General features: G+C 36.9%; 1 protein-coding gene across 1 annotated transcript in view; it reads left to right on the top strand.

Moving 5' to 3' along the window:
• Positions 1–24,849, top strand: part of Dcc (DCC netrin 1 receptor) — a 1,118,465-nt gene that overhangs the window by 150,024 nt on the left and 943,592 nt on the right. The gene's annotated exons all lie outside the window — the stretch shown is intronic.

Below are 24,849 nucleotides of genomic sequence, written 5' to 3'. Positions count from 1 at the left end.
GGGTGCAGAACTGACTCCAGTGAGGCCTCTGCTAGAGGTTGGGTGTACTTCCTTTATTGCTTATGTGGCTCAGCAGTCAGACATCCCAGGGTAAAGTCCATGCATTCCACTGAGGGTAGGACTCAAATAGATGGGCTAAGGCAAAGGGAAAGGCATCTTTGAGTTAACAGCTCTCTTAAGTTTGATGTTTTCAAACACCAATTCCCAGATTTAAAAAAAAAAAAAAAAAGTCCCAGGCAGTTCCAAGCAAGATAAATAGCAAAATGGCGGTTGAATGTACATACATATCTGATCATGAATATATTATAGTGAAACTGCAGTGAGGTAAAAACCAAGAAAAGTATTTAAATAGAGAAATACAAAGTTCTCTCAAAGGAGCAAGAACACTAATTTATAGCCAATTCAATAAAAATAGTTTAGAAATTGAAAGCCATATCTTCCAAACTAGATTTGTAAACTCAACAAAAATTCTCTTCAAAAGAGGTATTTTGGAGATAGTTACATGACACATCCCTTTTCCCCTCTTTAAGTCACACAGGTTTCCCTGTCTGTGATGTTCATCAAGGCTGTCACTGGTTTGCAATATTTTATTCAATTCAAATATTGTTCTGTCTGGTCTTACCTGCAGTGTGTCATGTTTTCTCTGTTGTGGCTTTTCAGTGATGTCACAGCTCTTCTCTCCCTTCTTTCATGGTGATTAAAACAATTTAAATATCTTAAATGATTCACATATATTCAAACCCCCCTCTGATAATTTTATACATGCACACTTTTTTGAGTGAATTACTTACTGATGCCAGCATTTGCCTTTGATTCATTATAATCATACTGAGCTATTATTATTAATAGTGGTAGAATCTTAAAATACTGCCTTTTTAAAAGGTATTATCATTCTAAATTTATCTGAAAGCTTAAAGGACAATCACTTCCATTTCTGTTTCTCTTTATTACACATGCAATTTACTGGTTTTTTTTTTTTTTTTTTTTTTTAAAAGAACTGTTTGTAGAATTTCAAATTCCAAATTTAGAATTAACTTTGATGTAGGGTTGTAACTTCCTGAGAACATGTGCTTTTTTTTTTTTTTTTTCATTTTAATTTCTACTTTAATTATTTTTATTGAATGTGTTCTTTGAAAATTCCACACAAGTCAATAGTGTATTCTGATGGCTGGAGTTCTCCATCTACCTTTTGCATTCCTTTTTGAAGGATGCTTTTCCTGGATGCTGTTATCTCTCCTTTGAGGTAAATGTGGAGGTTCTTGATGTTTTACATATTTTCACTGGCTTTACCATGTGGTATGCAGGTGGTACTTTGCAGGTACCTATCTGAGAATTCATGGAAGCATCTGTGTTCTAATACTGGATTTGCTTTACATTTTTACTTGTTACAGTGGATAAGTTTCTTGTACGATAGGCATTTGCACCATGTCCCTCCATCTTCCATGCAATTTCCAATAATTCCAAGGTTTTAAAAGTCCCTGTGCTTTTCTGTTGATGGTCTTCTTTTCACTAACACTGTTTCCTATGGTATCTATTAGATCAGCTGGTGATTAAATCCTTTATATCAGTTGTACAATCCTTGAATTTTAGAGGACTTCTGGTTTTCCAATGAAATCAATTCTTTACACATCTTTTCTCCAATTTCCTGTGTATTTAAAAACAGTAGCTATAGGTATGTTAACAACTTTCTTATTAATTAAAATCTCTGGCCCATTTCAAGGGTATTTTAATGTCCATTTTAAAGACTGTCCTGTTTTGCCATGTCTAGTTTTTCCTCCTGAATACTAAATACAGTCTATAAAACATTCAGGTCACTAAACATAGTGCTTCCTCCAGCCTTCACTCTTCAGTTGGCTAGAAGACAGTGTCAGACCGGGATACAGGTGCTCTTGTAGGTTACAGGGGTGCTGGTTGGTTTGGGGTTTTCTCCCTGTGTGTAACTAGCTGTGTAATTTGTGTCTCTATAAGCAAAGGGCTATCAAGAGAGTCTATTCACCTCAGATACAGTTTTGGGATCAGCCCATGGCTTTGGATGCTGATACTCTTGATTTGGCAGCTTTAGTTTGTTCTTCTTAGGAGAATGCAGACACATCTCTTTTGTTTTTGTTGTTGTTACAAAATATAATAATATAATCAATTCTACTGTTTCCTGTATCAACAAGACAGACTGGTGCTACCCATGCAAATCATAGTTGAAGAATTGCCCAATGTCCCCTAGATAAAGCTTCTATGTAACATGTGACATCAGCTTATCTCTCTGAATGTTTATTTTCTCTAAATCTTGGTCCTTGCAGCTTCAGCAACCACTTAAACATCACAAAGCTGCAATTCCAGATGAAGAAATATAAACAAATTAATAGCTACTGAGACAGAAGCATCAATTTTCTCCAGGGAAGAGCCCCTGATAGGTTATCCGATCCCAAGCAGTCAGGACTAACCACGCATGTATATGAGGAATGCGGAAGGACTTAGCAGTCTGAACTGCACTTATACGCAGATATGTATTTATGTGCCTGTTTATATGTTACAGTGTCTAAGGAGAAGTAGGTCATGAATTTGAGAAACTGGGGAGAGATATGGGGAAAGCCAATAGCCAAGACAGAGAGGTTAAGTGATTTTCATACAGTTAAAAAAATGTCTAGCTTTCCTTGTTGCCCCTAGAATTTGCTAATTCTAGCTATTTTGAGGGTGGGGGCATATTAAACAATAAAATGAATCTTTTCTTACAGACAATCAGCTAAATATTTTCAACTTTCCTTGTTAAACAACAAAAACACCATCTTATTACATAAAGAGAAACCTTCAAAACATTGTCTTTTATACAATAAGCAACATTAAACAATTTTGCTTTTAAATTGCTTTTAAAGTGTAGGAAGAAGTGTAAGAAGTTTGAATGCTGACAATATTCCTGGCATTGTAGTCTGTTGCAATGCTTTATTCTTGGGACACTTGATTGGAATTTACAATTAGTGGAATTAGAGTTAGCACTGCCTGTCCCGTGACCTTTGAAAAATTCTAGGTCTTTGTATATCTCAGCATTCCTATCAGTAATTGCTAAATAAGGAAATATCAGCTTTACATGCTGTGAAGGGTAATAAAATGAAAATCAACATAGCTCATACTAGAAGTTCATATGGAAGGGTGGACGTGAGAGTCTCCCATTCATGGAGAATCCAGGCCAGTCTATTTTTGACTCTACTTAAGACATGGCCCTATTACTCACTCTTACCTATTTGGCTGGGAAATAAAGTTACTGTGAGGCTAAAGGTAAGTATTGGGTCAAAGTAATGCTATGTATCTATTTAGGCTGCATTTAATTCTCAGAGGTGTGAAAAATCAACAAAAACTAGAGAAGTAAAGACTTACCATTCATAGCTATGATCACTAAATCAGTAGAAACATGTGGTCCATTTTCCCATATATTTTCAAACAGTGTCAGTAGTTTTATACATGGGTTGAATGGTTACTATAAACTAAATAGAAAGAGAGAAAAAAATCAATAGATTTATTCATGCTAACTCATTTAAAAGTGAGCCTTTCCATTTATGTTAAAGCAACAAAATGGGTCTCTGCCGGATGGATCTAAACCCAGGTGGCTGCACATTTGTAGTTCACAGGTTGAGGGCCTGTAGCTGTGGGTCTCCGTAGCTCCTCGGGTGGTATTTGCACTTTGTTGCTGGCCCTGTTGATCTGATTCCATGACATCTGTTACTGAGACAGAGGAGGGAAGATATGCACGTGAAGTCTCAGCGAATCCAGTCTGCATGCCAATGAGCCCTGCTGCTGTTATCTCGCCATTTATTTTGTGGCCTTTGGGGCATTGCCTTTGAAAGGCAATGCCCAATCTGTTTTTCATCAGTTTAAATCTTACTATTTATTTTCAGATGTTTTACTTTGAAATCTTTTTTTTTTTAAAAAAGATAAAAAGTAAATTAAAAAAAAAGAGCATTGTTTTTTTTCTGCATGTCATATGGAATTTTCCTTTTACATACGCAGAGATTTCAGTATAAAATACAAGGAGAGAAGGGTTCCTTTACATATGATAAGAAGCGAAGAGAAAGGAAAAGAAAGAGAGTAAAGAGAAGCAAATGAAATCTACAAAAACAAACAACAAAAAGACAAAATGCAGTCATCCATTGCTTGATGTACTAATGGCTAGTTTTCCTTTGTGGGGTTGCTTAGAATACTCAGCATATAAACTGGGCTTCCAATTCTGGTTCACTTTTAGCCATCTCCTATAATGAAATGATTTAAAAAAAAATTTCCAGATGAAGCCCAAGAAAATTGCTGTTCCCAGTAGGTGTTGATGACCTAATCATCAAGATTCTTAAAGGTGCTCTTCCTCTACATGAAAATGTGGGCTCCTGTGAGATGGGTCTTGAACCTCTTAATCAAGTGGTTTTATGTAGACAGCTTTTTAGAAGTGGTGGAGCCTTTTAGAAGTGCAGAATCACAGCCCACCCTCCAATCCACACATACTCAGGCAAGTGGAACTTGCATTATAATGTGCTCCTTGGCTCATCACACATGCACAGTAAAGTCAGAGATGCTTCCTGGTGTAGCGTAGAGGTTGACAAATTTTCCTCTAAAGGAACTGAGAATAAATATTTTGGGTTTTACAGACAATATAGTCTGTGCTGAAGTTACTCAGCTTTGGCATTGCTCTGAAAGGCTTCTTGCAGACAATAGCTGAGGGAATTGCGTAGCTGTCCTTCAGTAAAACATCTCTTGTAGATGTTGAAACCTAATTTCATGTATTTTTTACATTTTACAAGAAAATGTTCCTCTGTGTTTTAAAATATATTTTATTAATTTATTCATATTACATCTCAAATGTTATCCCATTCTTTGGATCCTCCCATTCCTCCATCCCTCCCACTTTCCTTTTATTCCCCTCCCCTATGGCTGTGACTGAGGGGGACTTCCTCCCCCTGTATATGCTCATAAGGTATCAAGTCTCTTCTTGGTAGGCTGCTATTCTTCCTCTGAGTGCCACCAGGTCTCCCCATCCAGGGGACATGGTCAAATATTGGGCACCCTAGAAAACTACAAGAAGAACATTATGATGGGCAGATCTGGGTCCAGGGGTCCTGCTCAAACTATGGCACCAGCCAAGGACAATACATGCAGTAAACTTCTGTTATTTTTATGATTATGTAATATATGACTACTCTTTGCTCATAGACCTTAGGAATCAGCCTGGGCTCAGATTGGTCTGTTTTTACAAACTTGGTATTGGGAACATCGTTTTCCTTATCTCTTTCAAGATACCACCTGGCAGCATGCCTATTTCACCTTCCTAGGCTAAACAAACGAGTTTAAGGCCAGCCTGGGCAATCAAGAGAACCTGTCTTAAAATAAAAGGTAAAAATAAGACTGGGAATATGGTTCAGTGTTAAACTAATTATCCAGTACACCCAAAGGCCTAGATTCAACCTTCATCCCTGCTGAAACAGACACAGAAGACACTTAATCTTGCATCTCTGGGCAGCTTGAAAGGTCCCAGATTATAGTGTCCACGTGTGTCAGATGTTAAGGTGGGCTTTTTACCTCTGGCTTCTTGAGAGTTGCCTCCTCGTTTGATCCCACCATGGCAGAGAAGCCTCTTGTCTTTGTTTCACTTACAGTAAAGACACCAGAGTTGCTATGTTAGGAAGTGGGTTGATCTGTTACATTTTAATTGTTATCCCATTCTTTGTATCCTTCCATTCCTCCCTCCCTCCCATTTCCCCCTTACTCCCCTCCCCTATGGCTGTGACTGAGGGGGACCTCCTCCCCCTGTATATGCTCTTAGGTTATCAACATGTAACATTCTGATCTGTTAGCATGAATCACTTACATACAGAACCATTCTCCAAAGTCTGTTACACTGTGCTTTAGGGCTGAACATCTGGATTTGAGAGGAAGGCGCTAATCTTTAAGTCCACAATAGGATAAAGCATATCTTTTTCTCTTTCCTCCCGTGCCTAACTCTCCATAATTTCTCCCAGATTTGCAATGCTTCTTTGTCACCTAAACTTAATGTTACAAGTTTATGACAGCATATTCTGGTTCTTCAGCTAAATTTTATCTCACAGCTGATGACGATGCTGAACAAAGATGGAAGAAGGATACTAACAGCAGTCCTGAATTACTAAGTCGATCTTAACAATTCAAAAGGACACAGGCTACCTATGCCAGCTCTCAAGTCTCCTTGGTTTCTAATTAATTTCATGATCCTCAAGCGTTCGTTTACTCTTTTTCCCCCCATCTTTAAATTTGGGGAAGATGTGGATGGAAGATTCACCTACCTTACTTCTGGGGAGATTATAAAAGTTTTGTTAGGGAATCTTCAAGAGGCACTCCTTTGGGGTAACTGGCTGCTAGAAATGACTTAGGTCCTAGTCACTACCTTTAATTTTTTTCCATTTTTCACCACAGTCAGGAAAATAGTTATTGCACTCCCAACCCTTTCATAATGCTCCTTTTTATCCCCTTTACTTGGCTTTTGCTATCAAATGCTTACTTGGCAGCCATCATAAACAAAACGTTCTTGTTTAACAAGGGCCACTCTTGCAGTTTGTTTACCATTACTGTTTTACCATTGTCAACAATCAATCTTAAATATTAGGTCACAGTGAACCAGTTCTCTAGAGACACATTCTATATTGTTTTCCTACTACGTATTTCCTAGTGTTTCGATCAGTCCTCTTCTAATGACTTCTCTCAGCGCTTCCTTTGACTTGCTTTAGAAACGTTTGCATTAAGGACTCATGGCACAAACAGATGGGGGCTCCCAAGGGACTTCATCAATCCTTCTCAAGGGCTATCTGTGCCACATTCACAGTTTAAAACCTGAAGAGAGAGTGCATGTTTTATGGATATACTTATATATAATCTGTTATCATTCAAAATAAATATAGATGCAACAGATCTGATATGGGAAGATTTATTATAGAAGCGGGCGAGGGGGCAGAAAGAATGGGATGAGAAACAGAGTGAGAATGAGAGAGGAGAGAGGAGAGGAGAGAGGAGAGAGAGAGAGAGAGAGAGAGAGAGAGAGAGAGAGAGAGAGAGAGATGGCTTGGTCCTTTTATAGTCTGGCACACACTGGGTGGCAAGCGATGATGTCAGCAGGCCACTGTATGTTAACAGTACCTATTTGCTTTAGTGGGTTTATGTAGAAATTGATGTGATCAATGCCTTTTCTTTCTTCCACTCTGATTCTACAAGTCAACATTTATAGCTGGATCCTGAGTCTTTTATTTCTTTATGGCTAGAGGCATTCTTTTTTTGAGAAGAGAGGGCCTTTTTGAGACAGAGTTTCTCTGTCTCTGTCTCCCAAATGCCCATTGTGAAATACCATTGTCACCAGGTTTGCTGAACATAGCAAGGAAAATGTAACCGACAATGGAAGATCATTCTTGATGCAATGCAAATGCTCAGGGAGAGGCACTCACACGTCCAGCTAGAGGAGGGCTCTTGTCAACTGCACGCAAACAACATCAAGTCAGGAGCACGGGAAGGCATGTGGAGGATTCATGAATCGGGAGTGAAGATTGACTAGGAATGGTTCTAACAGCCATTTCTCAGTGTCCCAAGTGTTCTCTGAGGGACACATTCACTTGCTGATAACGCATTCATTCCAGATTTATCATGTAGGGAAGCTGGGAGAATTGTAAGATATAATTGGAGTAAATGAAAAAAAGAAGCAGGAAGAGGAATTTTAAGTTTATTATCCAGGCAAAGCAAAATGAGCTGCGTTTGTTGTGCAATTATGATGGTAACATAAATATCTTTGCCTTGGGTTTTTCTTTCTTTCTTTCTTTTTTCTTTTTCTTTCTTTCTTTTTTTTTTTTTTTTTTTTTTTGTCTTTTTACATAATCACTTTAGGTGAATATCCTTTTCTAATTAGAATTAGCTTGCATGGTTTAAAATTAGTGTGTCTTAAGTAATATTTCTTTTGAGTGAAAAACAGTATATGTGTATGTGTGTTTGTTTGTCCAGGTCCCACATGTATGTAACTATCGTAGGAATCTAGTGTTGGGCATAGAATGCTCTGAGTTACAGGTGACTAAGAACTATCCTATGAAGGTTCTTGGACTCAAACTAGGGAACCCGGGAAGAAGAACAAGAGTTTGTACCCACTGAGCCATCTTTCTCTCCTAAATAATAGGTCTTTAATGCTAAAAGTCTAAAATGTTATTTCAAAATATCTCCAAGTATTAAATTATGTTTGAATTCTTTTAACCCAGATCTAAGTAGAGATATTTCTGAGTCACGTGATTTTGGAGTTTGAATCTTTGTACTATGTATGTAAAATATCAGACAAAGTAATTTATTTTGCTTAAGACAAACTATTTTATTTAAAAAAGCAGTGATACATATTGATTTGAAGACTGCCACAGATTTGCCAGAAACTCTAGAATCAAGCAGAAGCAAAAATATAGCCTACTAGTGAGAGCATCTATATTGAAATCTTTGTATGCTGGTAATTTTTTAGTAGAGATTTTATTCATCTTTTACCAACTACGTATTTGTGCACATCATTGCTGAAATAAGAAACCTTGGAATTCTTGTTCTTAAAGACCCTCATATACTTTTGTTAAAAGTGAAGTAGGTATTTGTAAGGGAAGAGGAGAATATAGTAAATTTTGCAACAAATGGCATGCCAGAGTCAATTTGGCATGGTACTCCAAATATAATAGGGCTCTTTTTTTTTGCCATTTTAAAACATGAACCTTTGTGCAACATCTTATGTGTGTGCATCACACTAACTGCATGCTTTCGTGTGCTTTTTTATTTAGGAACTCATCCCACAAAAGACAAGTATATATATATATATATATATATATATATATATATATATATATATAGAGAGAGAGAGAGAGAGAGAGAGAGAGACAGAGAGAGAGAGACAGAGAGAGAGAGACAGACAGACAGACAGACAGACACAAAGACATAGAAGTAGAGAGAGATAAATAGGAAGATGATGGATAGATAGATGATATATATATATATATATATATATATAGAGAGAGAGAGAGAGAGATGATAGGTATAGATATAGATGTGTGTGTGTGTGTGTGTGTGTGTGTGTGTGTGTGTGTGTATCAAGGAGAATTACCTTGGCAAGAGACAATAGGTAGAATTAAAGAGTCATAGTTGTACACACATGTACATATATGTAACTTCTGGGGATATTTAATTATCAAGAAAATGGAGTCCTAGAAAGGATGCAGTATGTTGCAGGGTACTACCAGAATGGAGGACTCAGTTCTTAAATCCACATCTGCAATCTTTAAATCAGTTGTTTTATTTTGTCTAATATGCTGACATCAGAGTTACCACATGGGCATTTCTCGTATTTGTATGTCACTGTTTCTTCCTGAGAAAATGATAGAAAAACTGACAAGGTGTATTTATCTACAATGAATAAAGTGTTACATATGTCCATGTTATTAGAATCTCAAACTGAGTAGCAATTTGAGTGTAACAATTAATTACTATTAAGTGCTCTTTTCCCCACACCTTAAATGTTTATAAATAAGAACAAGGCCTTGATAATTGTTTTAACATCTCCTGATTCCTTAGGCAAAGGTTAAGTAACAGACATTGTAAATATGAGTAACAATGACTTCTTTACTTGTAGCTCTGTATTTTCATATGCTGCGAATATACAGCACCTCGATTTAGATTTTTAAACTTGATCTGTTGTAAAAGTTTGCTTTCCAAATATTCCAGTAGACTAGTTAGTTTTAAATGTTTTAGCCTTTGGCAAGTTATATCTAAAGTAATTATAATCTTGAAGTGTATTAGTTCAAAAAGAAAAGGATCAAGTCACTCTCTTGAAAACAAGATTATCAAGTGGCTGGAGAAATGGCTCAGCAGTTATGAGCACTTGCTGCTCCTCCAGAAGACCCAAATTTAGTTCCCATCACCCACATCAGGGTGCTCACAACAGTTTACAGCTCCAGTTCCAGAAAATCAGACACCTTTGACCTCCATGTGCCTCCATATATGTGTGTGCCATACACACAGATATACTCACATAAAGAATGATAAAGGTGAGTCATGGAAAAATTATTTACTATATCTGAAATACAAGCAGTTATGAATCAGAAGATCCTGACTATTTTTATTTCTTTACTTATGGTGTTGCATGCTAATACTCTTTCCCATGAATTCATGAATCCTAAAAAGCCCTATTGTTGTACATACTATTTAACTATTTTCCATATATGAAGATTTTTAAGAAAGGGAGTGGGAGACAATCTAGGATTCTGTGTGGGTTTATCATAAGATTTCCTTATTGTAATAAAGACAATGATAAATATAGCAGGGCACTGTACTTCTAGAATTGATCCTTCCATCTACCAAGCAGGAGTGAAGAATGATTACATCATGCCTTAGAAATGGCCAGGTTGCAAATAGCCAATTCATTGTTGCTTTTAATTTGGAAGCTGACAAATACTTGCTTTATTGCCCTGTCACATGCAAAGTCTATCATTCTGCTTACACAGCACAAGGCAGTAACCTACATAATTCTTCCAGGATATTCTAAAAGCCCTGAGGCGAGGGTTCATACTGTATGTGTTTGGCATTCAGAATCAGATATGGAAGTGCATTCAGTGATGTCCTGGGAAATTTTCCAAATATTCAAAAAACAATTTTTGCAGCTTATCATCTTTGCATGCATTAGTTTTCATGACCTTGCTAACGTTTGCCTTGGTCATATATTTATCACACATTCGCCATTTGACATTTGGACTTAGCAAACTAAAATCTATTGTATGTAAGCTGCTTTTGTTCTCAGAGAAGACTGAACAAGTACAGAAAGTGGAAGAGCCAAATCAAACTGGGAAAAACTTGTTAATCTCTTATATTATCTTACTTTGTAAGATATAAACCACCATATTGAGAAGCTAGGGTAATTGGCTATGTCAGAGGGACATCCAAATAAAATCCCAACTGGTGATGTGCTTCTGTCATTGCAGAACTGTGGAAGCAGAGACAGGAAGGCTGGTAGGGCTTGCTAGCTAGCCACGGCAGCTGAATGTGCAGATTCAGTGGGAGACCCTGTCCGAAAAAGATAAGGTGTGAGGAGCAATTGGTGATGGAGCTCCACATTGTCCTTAAGCACCCACATGCAGATGCGTTCTCACTCATGCACACGTACACAATGAATGCACAGAGAGAGACAAGGAATAATATCTTAAATTTAGCCCTTTGTTTCTAAAGTGAAATTCTTTATTATTATTATTATAGTAAAATTCTGAAAATAAATTAAAAAGAGAATACTTATAATAATTGATATTACTCAGACAGAGTTATACTCTTGAGAGTGAAAAGGCAACTGTTTACTAGACTGCCCATATCCAAGGCAAGTTATACCTCACCCTTTTGGCAGATGTGTTACATTGCTAACCTGAAAGTTTATGCCACATCTCTCAAAACCAAAGCTAGGCAAAGCAGTGATTTGTTGCTGAACTGAAACTGCTCTCTACTAAGAACAGTGCCTGAAGTAATGTGTATTTTTGTACCTACTTTAGGACAAATATATAGCAAGTAAAGTAGCTTATGTGTTCAGAACTCATGTGCTTGATTTCAGTTTGTTTCATATTCTCCTGTAAGTTGGATGACAGAATTATATCCGTATTCCCATCTGCTGAAATGATAATGGGCCTGTCTGCACTTGGCTTTTGTCCCTGTTCCATGCTGACATCTTCTGAAAGGAACATATGCCCCTCTGATCCTGAATGACTCAACCAAGTATCTGTTAATTTTCGTACCTATAGTGGTTCAACTATTCTGGTGCCATGTTTATAACTTTTGGTTTCTTGAGAAAACACAGGGCTGCTTCTTGGCCTGTTCAGGTGTTCTGTTTACTCAAACAACTTTATTGGATTCTGCCTGCACATCCTCTGAATGTGCCCAAGAGGAAATGGGGGTGGGCGGAGTTCTTTCATTGTCCACTCTAATGTAGACCATCTTCAGGGACAAAGGAGAGCAAAGCAGCTGTTTTTACTATCTTCTTCTCCTCTCTACCTACCCTCTCTCCTCCATGAAATGCAATAATATCACAACTCTATTCTCTGAGCTCTTCTACCTTGCTGTCTACATAAATAGAAGGCATACAGGTGCTCTGTGATGGACTTCTGCCCACCAAGGCTCTGAATCCCTGAAGGGATGCAGAAGGAAGTCCTTCTACCTATTAGTGCTTCTCCTCATCATAGTTCATAGTAGGCACTCCTGTAGAGAATTTAAAAACAGGAGTAAAGCACAAAGTCCCTGACTAGCATTCCTCAGTTTGATACTAGCTCGGTTGGGATACTGATTCCCACAAGCCTAACTTTTATTTCATCTCTAGGGCCAAAGTTTAATGCTAGTAACAGAAAAATAACTAGGGCGATGATATCTCCATAAAATAAAGTTTATTTCAAAATCTGTTCCCCTCTTTTGAAACTTTACCCCGTTTCATAGACTTCATCTTCTCCATCTGTGACCCCAGAAGAAAAGTCCCTCACCCACCCCAGTCTGCTTCTCTACCTATATTTATTTGTTGTTTCGTCTGTAGCAGCCTGACTAATAGAGACTTTAAAAGATATTATGGATGTCTATTTGACCTCTCATGGGCGCCGTCCAAATATTTACTGTATTTGCTTTATTTTGATGTAAATGTCTAAGAAATTCAAAATGATTTAAGAATGTTATCTAATATGCATATTTACTTTTGTTTTTTTTTTTTTCAAAGATTTAACTGAAAAATGGTGAGAGTTTTAACTGTGCATCTATTCAGAGAGCGAAGGAGGGAATTTTTAAAAAAATATATCAAGCAAATACAGTTTGATGAAATGGTAAAAATAGGTGATCTTCTTGTGTATGCTACTGGTTTTCTGCAAAGTTACATTCAGTTTTTATCTTACAGTATCTTCTGGCTTAGCAAACAGTACTTGTATATAATTGGGTTTCTAGAAACCCCCCTGAGATAAGGACGATATTTCTTCTTTCCGGAATCTTACTAATGAGGAAACAAATCTGAAGAGATGATACAACTGTCCAGTACACATGGTTACAGAACAGCCAAGGATTTTACGTAGGCCTTCTCCTTTTGACTTTTCCACTGTAACACATTTATTGTTTGTTAAATGGACACACACACTCATGCGCGTGCATGCGCGCGCGCACACACACACACACACAACACACACACACACACTCACGAGTCTTCATCAAAGGCAACGACAAGAACTTTATAAATAGAATGTCAGGAAAAGTTAGAGCATTTAGTCATTTTCTATTTCCTATGAGGATGAAGCAAGCCAGCCTCACAATTAAAGACTGCTGGTACAGGTTGCCCTTTACCTTTGTCTAATTGAGGTCAAGTCAAGAAACTTAAGAAGCCGCATAGCTTATATTGTTTTCTGTCTATAGATACATTATTTGTCATAACATGACTTTGGTTTGGAAACTAAAAAGACAATACTAATGAAATAGAAATTGGAAGGATGACCATCTCTCTTGGGCATATTGGATGTTGCCAAAATGTCATATTTTTTTAATGACAGAAATTCTGGAACAGCTGTTATATTCTAAATATACTTGTTAATTCATATCAGCTTTGTTAAAAAGGTCATTTATAAAAATCTGCTAATTTTATTGAAATACTTCTTTTGGCGGTGAGGAAACACATTTGCACATGTCACCATGTTCACAGAGCTGCCTGCCAGGGTGAGAGAAAGTGTGAATTTCCTAATGTGATCCCAGTACTATCATTCTACTGTCTCTAATACTAAATTCCCACAGAAAAGAATTAGGGTAATACTTGTTTTCACTCTTTATTTTGAAGCTACATATTTTGATGTTCCACAGTTACAATTCAGTAGATGAACTATTTTGCATGATCCTCCCTTTTAAGGACTAATTGAAAAGCTAAAGTTTGGAAATATTCCACTATAATGGGTAACCTTCTTAATGTCTATTACACAATGCTAATCCAGAAAAAAAGTTTTATTTAAAACATAAAACGTATACTCTCTTACTGTGTTTTAAAGACAATCTGACATTAACTGGTCAAACCCAATTCTTCATATAACATGATTTATTTTATAATAGATTTTGGTAAATGTACTTACTATAGTGATATGTAAAAGTTAGAAAAATAGCAGTTAAATTTCAATTCAATAAAAATGGATAGAGTGTATTAGGATCATTCTTTTTATATTAAGTTTTGGTTACAAGTTCTCAGAATGACTAAAATAGTATCTATTGTCTGATTTAAAAAAATATTAAGAGAGCTTCTTTATGTTATGTCAATGCTTCCAATATTAGGCTCTAAGACACATTCTAAATTTTTCCTATTAAAATTAAACATTTCCACTTAAAATTCCATCTCTTGTTCCTCTCTTCCTCTCCTTCCTCTCCTCTAGCCTCCTCCCTCCTTCTCTCCTCCTTCTCTCTTCCTTCTTTCTTTTTCCTCTTCCCAGTGCCTTTCTTAAATCAAGAAACAGATCCAGCATTACTATTAATGAAACCATAATTACTGATTATTGCTATTTTATTACCTCTCACTGTCACTGCTGGTCATAGATATAACAATTTCTTCATTTCAGTTAAACTTTTGAACAATGGTTATTAACAATAAAGCATATGGGGAATTTAACGTGACAGTTGTTATAGGTGTTTCACTGATATTATAGATAATCACATTTAAAGTTCGAATTGGTGATAGATCACATTGATTAAAAAGTCAGAATTGGAAATAAAAAGAACTCCTAAAGGACAGCTTTGGAACCAGTCCAAAGATCATTGTACCATCATGCAAGATGGCCACAACACTAAAGAGACTAATGTACCATGGCTGTTTGTTAACTTGAGATAAGATGCTAATTCTGTAGCACGTAATAGGAATCTCATATGCTTTCCTAGGCTTCCTATTCTCTGCTGGGCTCCAGTATTTGCTTTCCCATTATTATTGTTATTAAACCAAGCCAATCAGGTTGAACTAATTAATTTCTGTCAAATGAATCAAAGTCTAGTGAACAGAACTGAGATGTTAGTTTTCTAATCATTTCAGTTTCCTCAGAGTAAAATACATTAATATGGTGCTTGTAGTATATTAATATAGGATTAGTTACACTACAGATTTGTGCATAAAAACCTAGATTAGGAATTTGCATTATTTAATTTATATTTGAATTTTAATGCAAACCATCTAAAAGATAAGAGATTGAGTAATATAGTGGCTGAAGCTAAGTGAGAGATTGTCCTGTAAAAAATCCAATGTGACGTCAGTCTTTCTTTGTAAATCTGACAACTTAACCTATCAGTTGCCAAATTATGAATTACCCAATGAGGACACAGAAGAATTCTATCCCCCTTTGTTTCTAGCATAGCCTCAAAGTGCAACTCAAAAAAGTGCATATATTTTCTATCAATATGTTCTCAGATAAACATTTTCCATTAGTCTGTGAAGCAAATCAAAACTTCCTATGGCCACATCTAATCCCCTCCATTTGTCCACAAATTTTGGGATTTCCTTGTTTTTAGAGCTGAGTAGTATTCCATAGTCTAAATGTACCACAGTTTCTTTATCCATTCTTTAACTGAGGGACATTTAGGCTGTTTCCGTTCTGGCTATTATGAATAAGGCTGCTATGAACATGGTTGAGCAAATGTCCTAGTTGTGTGGTGGAACATTTTTTGGGTATATTCCAAAGAGTGAAATAGCTGGGTCTTGAGGAAGCCCTATTCCCAGTTTTCTGAGAAAGTGCCAGATAAATTTCCAAAGTGGTTGCACTAGTTTGCATTCCTACCAGCAATGAAGGAGTGTTGCTCTTCTTCCACATTCTCGCCAGCATGTGGTGTCACTTGAATTTTTGATCTTAGCCATTCTAATGGGTATAAGATGGAATCTCAGAGTTGCTTTGATTTGCATTTCTCTGATGACTAAAGGCGTTGACCATATCTTTAAGTGTTTCTCAGCCATTCAATATTCCTCTGTTGAGAATTCTCTGTTTAGTTCTGAGCCCCATTTCTCAATTGGATTATTTGGTTTGGTGGTGTTTATTTTCTTGAGTTCTTTATTTATTTTGGATATTAGACCTTTGTCAGATGTAGGGTTGATGAAGATCTTTTCCAGGTCTGTAGGTTTTCACTTTGTTCTGTTGACAGTGCCTCCTGCCTTACAAAAGTTTCTCAGCCTCATGAGGTTCCATTTATTAATTGTTGCCCTTAAGGCCTGGGCTGTTGGTGATCTGTTCAGGAAGTTGTCTCCTGTACCAACGTGTTTCAGGCTCTTCCCCACTTTTCTTCTAAACAATTTAGTGATACTGAGTGAGTTAACCCAGAAGTAGAAAGACTCATATGGTATATACTCACTTATAATTGGGCACTAGCCCAAAAGACATGTCTCATGAAAGTCTACACTTTCCAGGAGATTGGGATAGATGTGAAGACATCCTATTGAGACTCTAGGTAGGAAAAATATAGGAGATGGGGAAATAGAAGGATCCAGAGGGTCCTAGAAACCTACAAGAAGAACACCATGATGGGTGGATTGGGGCCCAGTGGGAGGTCTGCTCAAACTATTGCACTAACCAAGGACAATACAATAGTAAACATCAAATTCCTACTCTCATCTACACAATGAGCAGGACATTCTCCACAGTTATGTGGAGAGCAGGGACTGACTTTGACATGAACTCTGGTCCTCCATATTTGACAGGATGGCAAAATGACTTCAAAGCAGGATAAGCAAGTAAATGAGATATTATCACAAAATAAGAGGGCATGTGGGCTGGAGGTAGAGCTCAGTGGTAAAGTGCTCACACAGCATGCATAAAGCCATAGGTTCAGTGCCCGGCGCGAAATGAAACAAACGATTTGGAATTCCTGTCCATTAGAAAAAAAAAATGGTAAAGATATATCTTTACATATTTATACTTTTAAATTAGAATGTAGTCTTATATCAAATAAATATTGGGCTGTAGCTATAATTTTATTTTCAAATTTGAATAATGAACCTAATTAAACATATGAGAAGACCCGGAGAAGTTCCAAGGAACAGAAACTCAGTCGAATGGGGATATAAAATGATTCAAGATAGCAAATGCTTTTAACATTGTGAAGTTTTACTCAGAAAAGATTTAGAACTTGATATAATCCAAATTTCCCAAAGCATTCCAAAAAGAAAAAAATCAAAATATATAATCCTATCATACTTTGATATAAGTTTTTATTATTCTTTGGAAGGGAATTCTCAAGCACACTTGACACAGTGAGTGAATTAATGTCAAATATGTTGCTTCCATAGAGGTACTGTCCCAGTCTGCATTTTCCAATACACATGGTTATTGAAGGCCTGGGGTATACCAGAGTGCCTGAGAAACTAATCTGGAATCTGAATGAAGACGAGATGTCAGTATGAAGCATGTTTTAGTATGAAGAATACCTCATTAGTAACGAGATATTAGTATAGCAGCCAAGTAGTTAGGCTTAATAATTGATAAATATTAAACTGATAATACTTTGAATATACTGAGATAAACCAGATTAGAAAATTATTTCATATGTTTTTATTATATATTCTTTACTGTGGCAACTTCACATTACTGCTGTATTTCATATTAACTGCCATATTTCTATTGAGATACATATATATTCCCATAAGGTATCAAAACAATGTGGCTGACTATGTTAGATTGTAGGGGTGGGAACTGAAATGAATTTACTTTCTTCACACAGTTGAGAGGAAAGTAGCACACACTAATTCTCAGTATGCACATGGCAGATGAAGTATAAAGAGAGAGTTTTGAGAGAGATTTCATACCCTTGTCTTGCAGTGAGGATGAAGGAAAGGAGCCTGGGAAATAATTTGGAAGAAAGGATGAAATGGATTTTCATATATTGTGTATTTGACACTTTAATATATTAAAGAATGCACATGAAGCGGGCAGGAGTGGGTTCCCAGGGTGATGGGATGCTTGGATCTTAAGGTAACCTTTGAAATGTCTATAGATATTTTTAAGGTAAGACTTTGGAGTCAGAAGAACGCTTTCCACATGATAGAAGCTATGTGCATTGTTCTGCCTGAAGCCTCTGCTGTGCCCGTGGCCTATGTGATCAGGATACAGTTAAGAAATGAAGATAATATCAAAACAGACCCATAATAACAAACTTATTATCCAGATACAAATGTCAGTATCTTTGAAGATGGAAATCACTGCTTTAGAATTCATTTGAATTTTAATCTCACGTTTTAATCTCCTATATTAGTAGACTGGGACTCTAACATATTAAATAGCATATTTTAAGTATTAAAACTAATAAGAAATGTGACTGGATCAGGATTCAGAGAGTCTGTCTTTCAGGGCTGGCTGTATCAGGCTAAATCTGTCTTTGCTATTGCTTACATATTCTGAATCTCTTAATGTCTTCATAAGGTTTTTGAAAAGCTGTAACCTGTGTTCTGGGTCTCTCTAACCTGTGTATATGATAGAGAAACTACTTTTCATGAGATAAATATCTTAAAGAGATCCATCGTTTCACCATCTTGCTATTTTGAAGGATGCAGGATATTTAAGTTATTAATTTTACCTTATCACAAAGAAGCTGATGACCACACTGCATGGAATGAAGTGAGCCTCTGGAGAGCTTGTGCCTTATGCTTGGGGCTGGGACCTACTTCCCTAGGGTCAAAGCATCTCAGTAGTTCACTTTGTGTCCTTTGATTTCCAGAGCTGGATTCCATCAATGTGGCCCTGTCTTATGAATTTACTTTCTTAGCAGATATTTTTCTTTATTGCAGACTTAGCTCATCATAATATTAATATTCAATGTATTTTCTTGTCTTTTTTTTTCCCTCCACACAAATACATGACTCATTGTTGTAAGAGTTGAGTTCTGTATCTCAGGCACCTGTTTTAACTTCTCCCTACTGGTATTGTTTCTTTGTTCTCTTTAGATGGTTTACAGGCTATCACAAACCAATTTCAGATTTTTAAATTTTAATTAAAATTCAACATTCATCCTCTAAACTTTGGGTTTTTTTAATGACACATTTCCTTCAAAATGTATTGCTGTCTCTTCTGGATAGTCACTATGTGCTGAATATTAATTCAGTAGTGGCACTGTCCTGAGGAGCTTCCATGCTAGAGATGGATACAGAGCATAAGTGTAAGTATAGCACCAAGGCAAGGCTGTGTTCTGAGAATGGAAAAAATGTGTTTAAGCAGAGGAGTTGGCAGAGGCTACTGACTTGAGCCAGGTTATATGGGCTGTCCTGTTCTCATGGGGTACTTAGAAGAGGGATAATCAGAGTGAGGTGAAACAACATGAAGGTTCTGAGATCATATCACATTTACTCTTTCAAGAAATGAAAACAACCTTTGGGGATGGAGTGGAGTTAACAAATGAAGATGATAGGTCAGAAAGCAGAGGGAGCCAAGAGACGTAAATGCACTATTCTTATGTTCAGACAAAGTCTGTGAGCCAGAAAGGAGCTGCTCTTGTTGCTCTGGGCTGAATGGCTTAGTCTGAAGAGATGAAAACTGGAAAATCTGTGAAGAGGCTGTAGTCACCACCAGAGGAAGTCAGGGTTACCTGAAAAGGAAGGATGGTAGGAAACAGTTTTCTCCAAGAACAATCATAATACTAAATGCTTTTTGTTGCGATTTTGTTCTGTTTTTCTATTTGACAATTTACTTTCTCTGACTATTGGAAATGGGTTCCTGAGGTTTTGTCCCAGATGTATCACTTACTAGCAAAATGGTCCTGGACCCATAATCTAATCTCTCTGTGATTCATTTTCCTCTCTTGGTCAATGTGGTTAATGGCAGCACACACTTTAGGGGGCTTGTATGAGTTGATATCTGTGTAAAGAGTTCAGAACTGTTTCTGGGTTTATTAACCATCATTTTCTACTGCTGCTGCTGCTGCTGCTACTGCTACTGCTACAACAAACTTGTAAGGCAGATGCTCTTTTCAAGAAGCCAGGCAGGTATAGTGTGAATTGACAATTGTTGAATAGTTAAATGAACACTTTCTATAAGTGAAGAAGCATGGCTGAGTCCCAGTGAATGAGAACCAGAACCGAAGCCAGGCCTTCTGAGGTCCAGCAGGGCTCTTCCTTGATGCTTCATTTTTTTTTTATGTTATCCGATTGTGCTGGAGATTACTCATTGACATTGTGCCCTTCAGACTTCCTTCTTCTCTCAGTCTGATTCTACAAGCACTCAACAAATGTCCTTGGAGATATGTTTTATTTAGATTCAGAAGAATGCTGTACCAGATAAGGATAATGAGAAATAAGGTAAAGGGAACAGCCCATCATGCATATATGTGTATATATGTACATAAGCATATATACGCACATGCACAAACACACAGACACGCAACACCTTCACACACACAATTAGTGATAAAGTCTCCCAGTTTCACTCTGTGGGCCTGGCTGGACTGCAATGCTCTGATCTGACCACAATGCCTTGAGCTCACAAAGATCCCCTTGTCTTTGTTTGGAGAATGCTGAGAATAAAGGCGTGCACCTTTATACTCTGCAATCTCATTTTGTTCACAATTCGTTTGTTTTATTCTCTCTTTGTCATCTCTTATTTCTTTGTTTGTTTGTTTGCTTATTTACCTACTTGTTTTCCATTCTCAATCCAACTTTAGCAAAATATTTCAGATATTGAGAACAGTTTTTATTCTGCTACAGACGATTTAATTGAGATAAATTCTTTCCATAATATTGAATAGCCATTTAAATATTTGATTAAATATTCATGTATGTGTGTGTGCCTGCGCATCCACATATGGATGTATACATATAGTAAACATAAACTATGCTCATATATACATGTTTATAGTCATGTACTTACTAGAAGTAATATAAATCCACATAAAGGGTATAAAGCCATAGACTAGAAGCCTAGGAAACATGTAAGATTTTCCATGCACTCCCTAAAGCAATAATTTTTCCAAACAAAAATATTGACATTTGCTGGGATTGGCTAGAGTAGGCATCTCAAAAGAGATGGAAGAGAGAATTTGGACTCTGGAGATTGAAAGAGTTCTTCTAAAAGAAAAACAGTGTGTTCCAAGAAAGGCAAACAAAGTGGGGGAAGGTCAATGGTGTGGATTACCCAGCTTTGTGTGAGAGAACCTTCAATGACTCCCTGTAGAGTCGCCTAGTAAATTCACCACATGAAGCCTCAGTAGCTACGAAAATGAGGCTGAATCTTCCCACCTAAGTGTGTCTTAGGAAACTTACAATGACGACTCTATAAAAGTGCAATACAGCAGTCGGATTGCACTCAAGTGGAAAGAGGCCTTGTTGCACACATTCCCTTCAGTTATCATAGTAACTCTCTGTGTATAGACATTGGGGAAAAAATGCATGGCAGTGGCAATTTTTGGGACCATTCTGCCCTTATAAGCTGAGAATGCTTGACAGCATTTTAGGACAAGTTCTACCTCCTCCTGCATACTGGCTTTTAAGCACCTGTCTAAGCATCTAAAGTTCTATTCAGTTTCAACCATGAAAAGTGTCTAGGGAATTATGACCACATCCTTTGTATTGAAATGTTACAGGAGGAGGTGAAAATCCATTCTGGTACCTCCATTTTTCGTAACAAATGAAAACACTGTGGAAAGTTTCGCCTTCAAATGAGGAAGGCGAATGACAGTATCACTACTTACTAGCTTCTCACACAGTTGATAAATGCACTTATTTAGGACAACTGAAGATTATCCTTGGCATATTGGGAACACAGTAGGAACTGAGTAATCCTTGAGCACCCAGAGAGACAAACACTGCATTTTTACTCCTATATGAGGCATCTGGCTTTGAATCAATACACGTATGTGTTTAAATTGCAGTACCATTGAAAGAATGAAAATAGTAAAGGACCACCAAGACTACGGGTCAGTGGCATTAAAATAAAGAGAACAGAATGTAGGTTTTAGGAAGGGGAATGACTGACATCTGTATTAGTTTTAAAGAGAAGATGGTGAGAGTGGAACCAACTGGAGTGGATGCTTGTATGTAGGCTTTGCCGATAATGGATGAGAAAAGATGCTGGCCCACAACAGTTTGTTGCAGTTTCACCATGCCAGTGGTTTTACTATTAAGATGCCTGAGCAAATCTCAATGTAATTTGGAAGATGTTGGAACAGAGAAAAGTGAGTCAGTATATAAAGCCAAGTTACCAGAAGAAAAAACAAAAAAAATGGTGGGATTTGATTATATTTGTCTCTGTGATGAATCTTCTGGTTCCATGTTGTTTACTAAACTCTGTAAAGTTAGGATGTTGTAGAATCTGCTGTGGCTGTTACACTGTGAATAAGTAACATAGAAACAAAGATGGAAACAAGATATCTGGCATCTGGTTAATTGCTCTCATGGCTGGGATACCTTGCATCTAAGTGGGATTACCTGGCTATGGAGATGATTTAAATGCAATAGATGGAAGTGTCTGAGCACAGACACAGGGATGGAAAGACAGAAGAGATACAGGGAAGAAAATGCCTTGGCTTCTCCAGTTTTATCACAAAATCAAAGCATAAAGCATGCGGCTTTTATATCTAAACACACACACAAACACACACACACACACACACACACACACACACACACACACACACACACACCACCACCACCACCACCACCACCAAGATCAACAACAAAAACAAAAAAAAACAACAACCACAACCAAACCAGAACAATCTTGAGATAGAGAGAGACATTTCCAAGGCTGAAGATGTATAGGCTTTCTTAATTTTGTCTGTGCATAGGCCTTACTGATCACTAGTTATCCAAGGGTGTCTACCTACTGCAGTGCTTACCACCGGTCAGTACCTGGGTCTCTAGAGCAAAGGTTTCCAAACTTGCCTTCTATATAGTTGTACAGTACTGTGGTCCACCTCCAAGCCCATTTCACTGACTCATTCAGAACTGTAAGATAACTCTATGAGGGTGTTCATTTCTCAGTATGTTTAGTGTTCTCTGTCACTGTACTGAAATACATATTGGTTAATTTACTGTGACTATATGGAACTTGTTAATCCTATTCCTGGTCCATCTCAACTGCTATCATACTACATGCCCAAAGACAGAAATCTGCTGGAAATATGTCAGACTCTCCATATAAGTAATGAGTGTCTGGACTGATCTATGTGCCATTAAATTAAGTGCATTCAAACATATGTAAAGGGAGATTTGTTTGCCCATAGGATGACACATTTGTAGATGTAGATTTTAAGCAGATATTTTACAAATTTCCACCTAAAGAAAAAAGCTATGTCCTCTTAAATGTTATGTCAAGACAACCTTAAGGAAGGGGCCATTCCTGAACTGACAGCACAGGTCACTAACTACTTTGAGTCTCCATTTCTTTACTTATAAATCAGTGCAATTAGAACCTGCTTCCAACGTTTGATGTTGAGTGGTAAATAAATTAATATGCTTTGGTGCTGGGAATTGCACCTGGCATGTGGTTAGCATGCACAAGCTGTGGCCACCAACTAAAATTATCCTAATGACACTGACATGGAAGCATTTGCTATCATGTGCTTATCATCCTTACCTATTTACTGGCCTTTTAAATAGAGAGGGAGGATGCTGCATTGTGAGCATGGGCACATATTTGAGTCCCTCAGTCTTCTCTGGTATTTTTGTTTTGTTTTGTTTTGTTTTAGTGGCCTCAAGTAAAGGAGCCTCAGTTTCTCATTTAAAGACTCTTGAATCTCACCCTGATAAAATTTAAAATGCAGCTAGGACATTTGAAAGACAATGTAGATTTCTAGGCTTGCATTAGGTCTTTTGATTCTAGAATCTTATGAATGGGACAAAGTAAAAATATTTCTCAATAAGCACATAAGCCAATTTGTTGAGGTGTTTTGCAGGCCACAGACCGGGCAATTTGAACAAGGTGACCTTTCAATTCATTCCCAATTAGCTCTTAAGTGTAGACCCTGTGTTTCTGAGTAATGAATGCCATGCTTAAATACATTTCATAGCAATCCTAAAAAGGGCACAAAGGCTAATTTCAGAAGCCATATTAGCTCCACATTTCATTGCCTCTGTTATTTGTTTATTGGGCAACTTCATCTAAAAAGACTCTGATGAATTTTCATCAATGTTTCAACAAAACCCTGTTGCAAATGGTGAATTATGCATTAGCATATGTTCATGTTAATTTATACACTGACAGCTTTTTGGCATGGGATCAATAACTTATAATTATATTTTTAAACTTTACTTATTAATGCCATTAAGAGTTTAGGAGTATCATTTAGTAAACAACTGTCCTTTGAACCCACATATAGAAAACAGCAAATTCCACAGTACTAAGATGTTTACTTTTCTGTCTAAGGACGGAAACATGAATATGAACTAATGAGATAAATATCTCCTTATCTTTTCAATTAATAGTTTTTTTTATAGCCCCACTTGATTGTCTGCTGTTGGTGCCTTGCCATCAGACAGAGATGCAGAATGTTGTTACACAAGTCTCTCTGATGTCCAAATAATTATAGACTAATGTGTTTAGGGCATAACATCTCAGTTAAAGGTAATCAGTCAATTAGCTTCTGAAAATGTAATGCTTTATTGCTTTTTATATTTTCCTTAGAAGTATGGCAAACATTCCTAGGCTTCTCCGTGTATCCCATGGTGTGTCCATATGCAGAGTGTGTAAAGTAATTTTGAATGAAATAAACAAATTAAAGGATGATGATTTGGGTTATTATAGATATTTATTTTTCTATAAAATATTTTTCATACATCCTTTGACAAACACTTATTTCTTCTATTTTAACATAATTAATGATGTAATTTGTGTCAGCTTTTTGGAAACACTTTGGTAAATG

This window comes from Acomys russatus, chromosome 20, assembly GCF_903995435.1.
Source record: "Acomys russatus chromosome 20, mAcoRus1.1, whole genome shotgun sequence".
NCBI classification, from domain to species: Eukaryota; Metazoa; Chordata; class Mammalia; order Rodentia; family Muridae; genus Acomys; species Acomys russatus.
The sequence above is the reverse complement of the archived record's forward strand: the minus strand, read 5'-3'. Positions and strand labels throughout refer to the sequence as shown.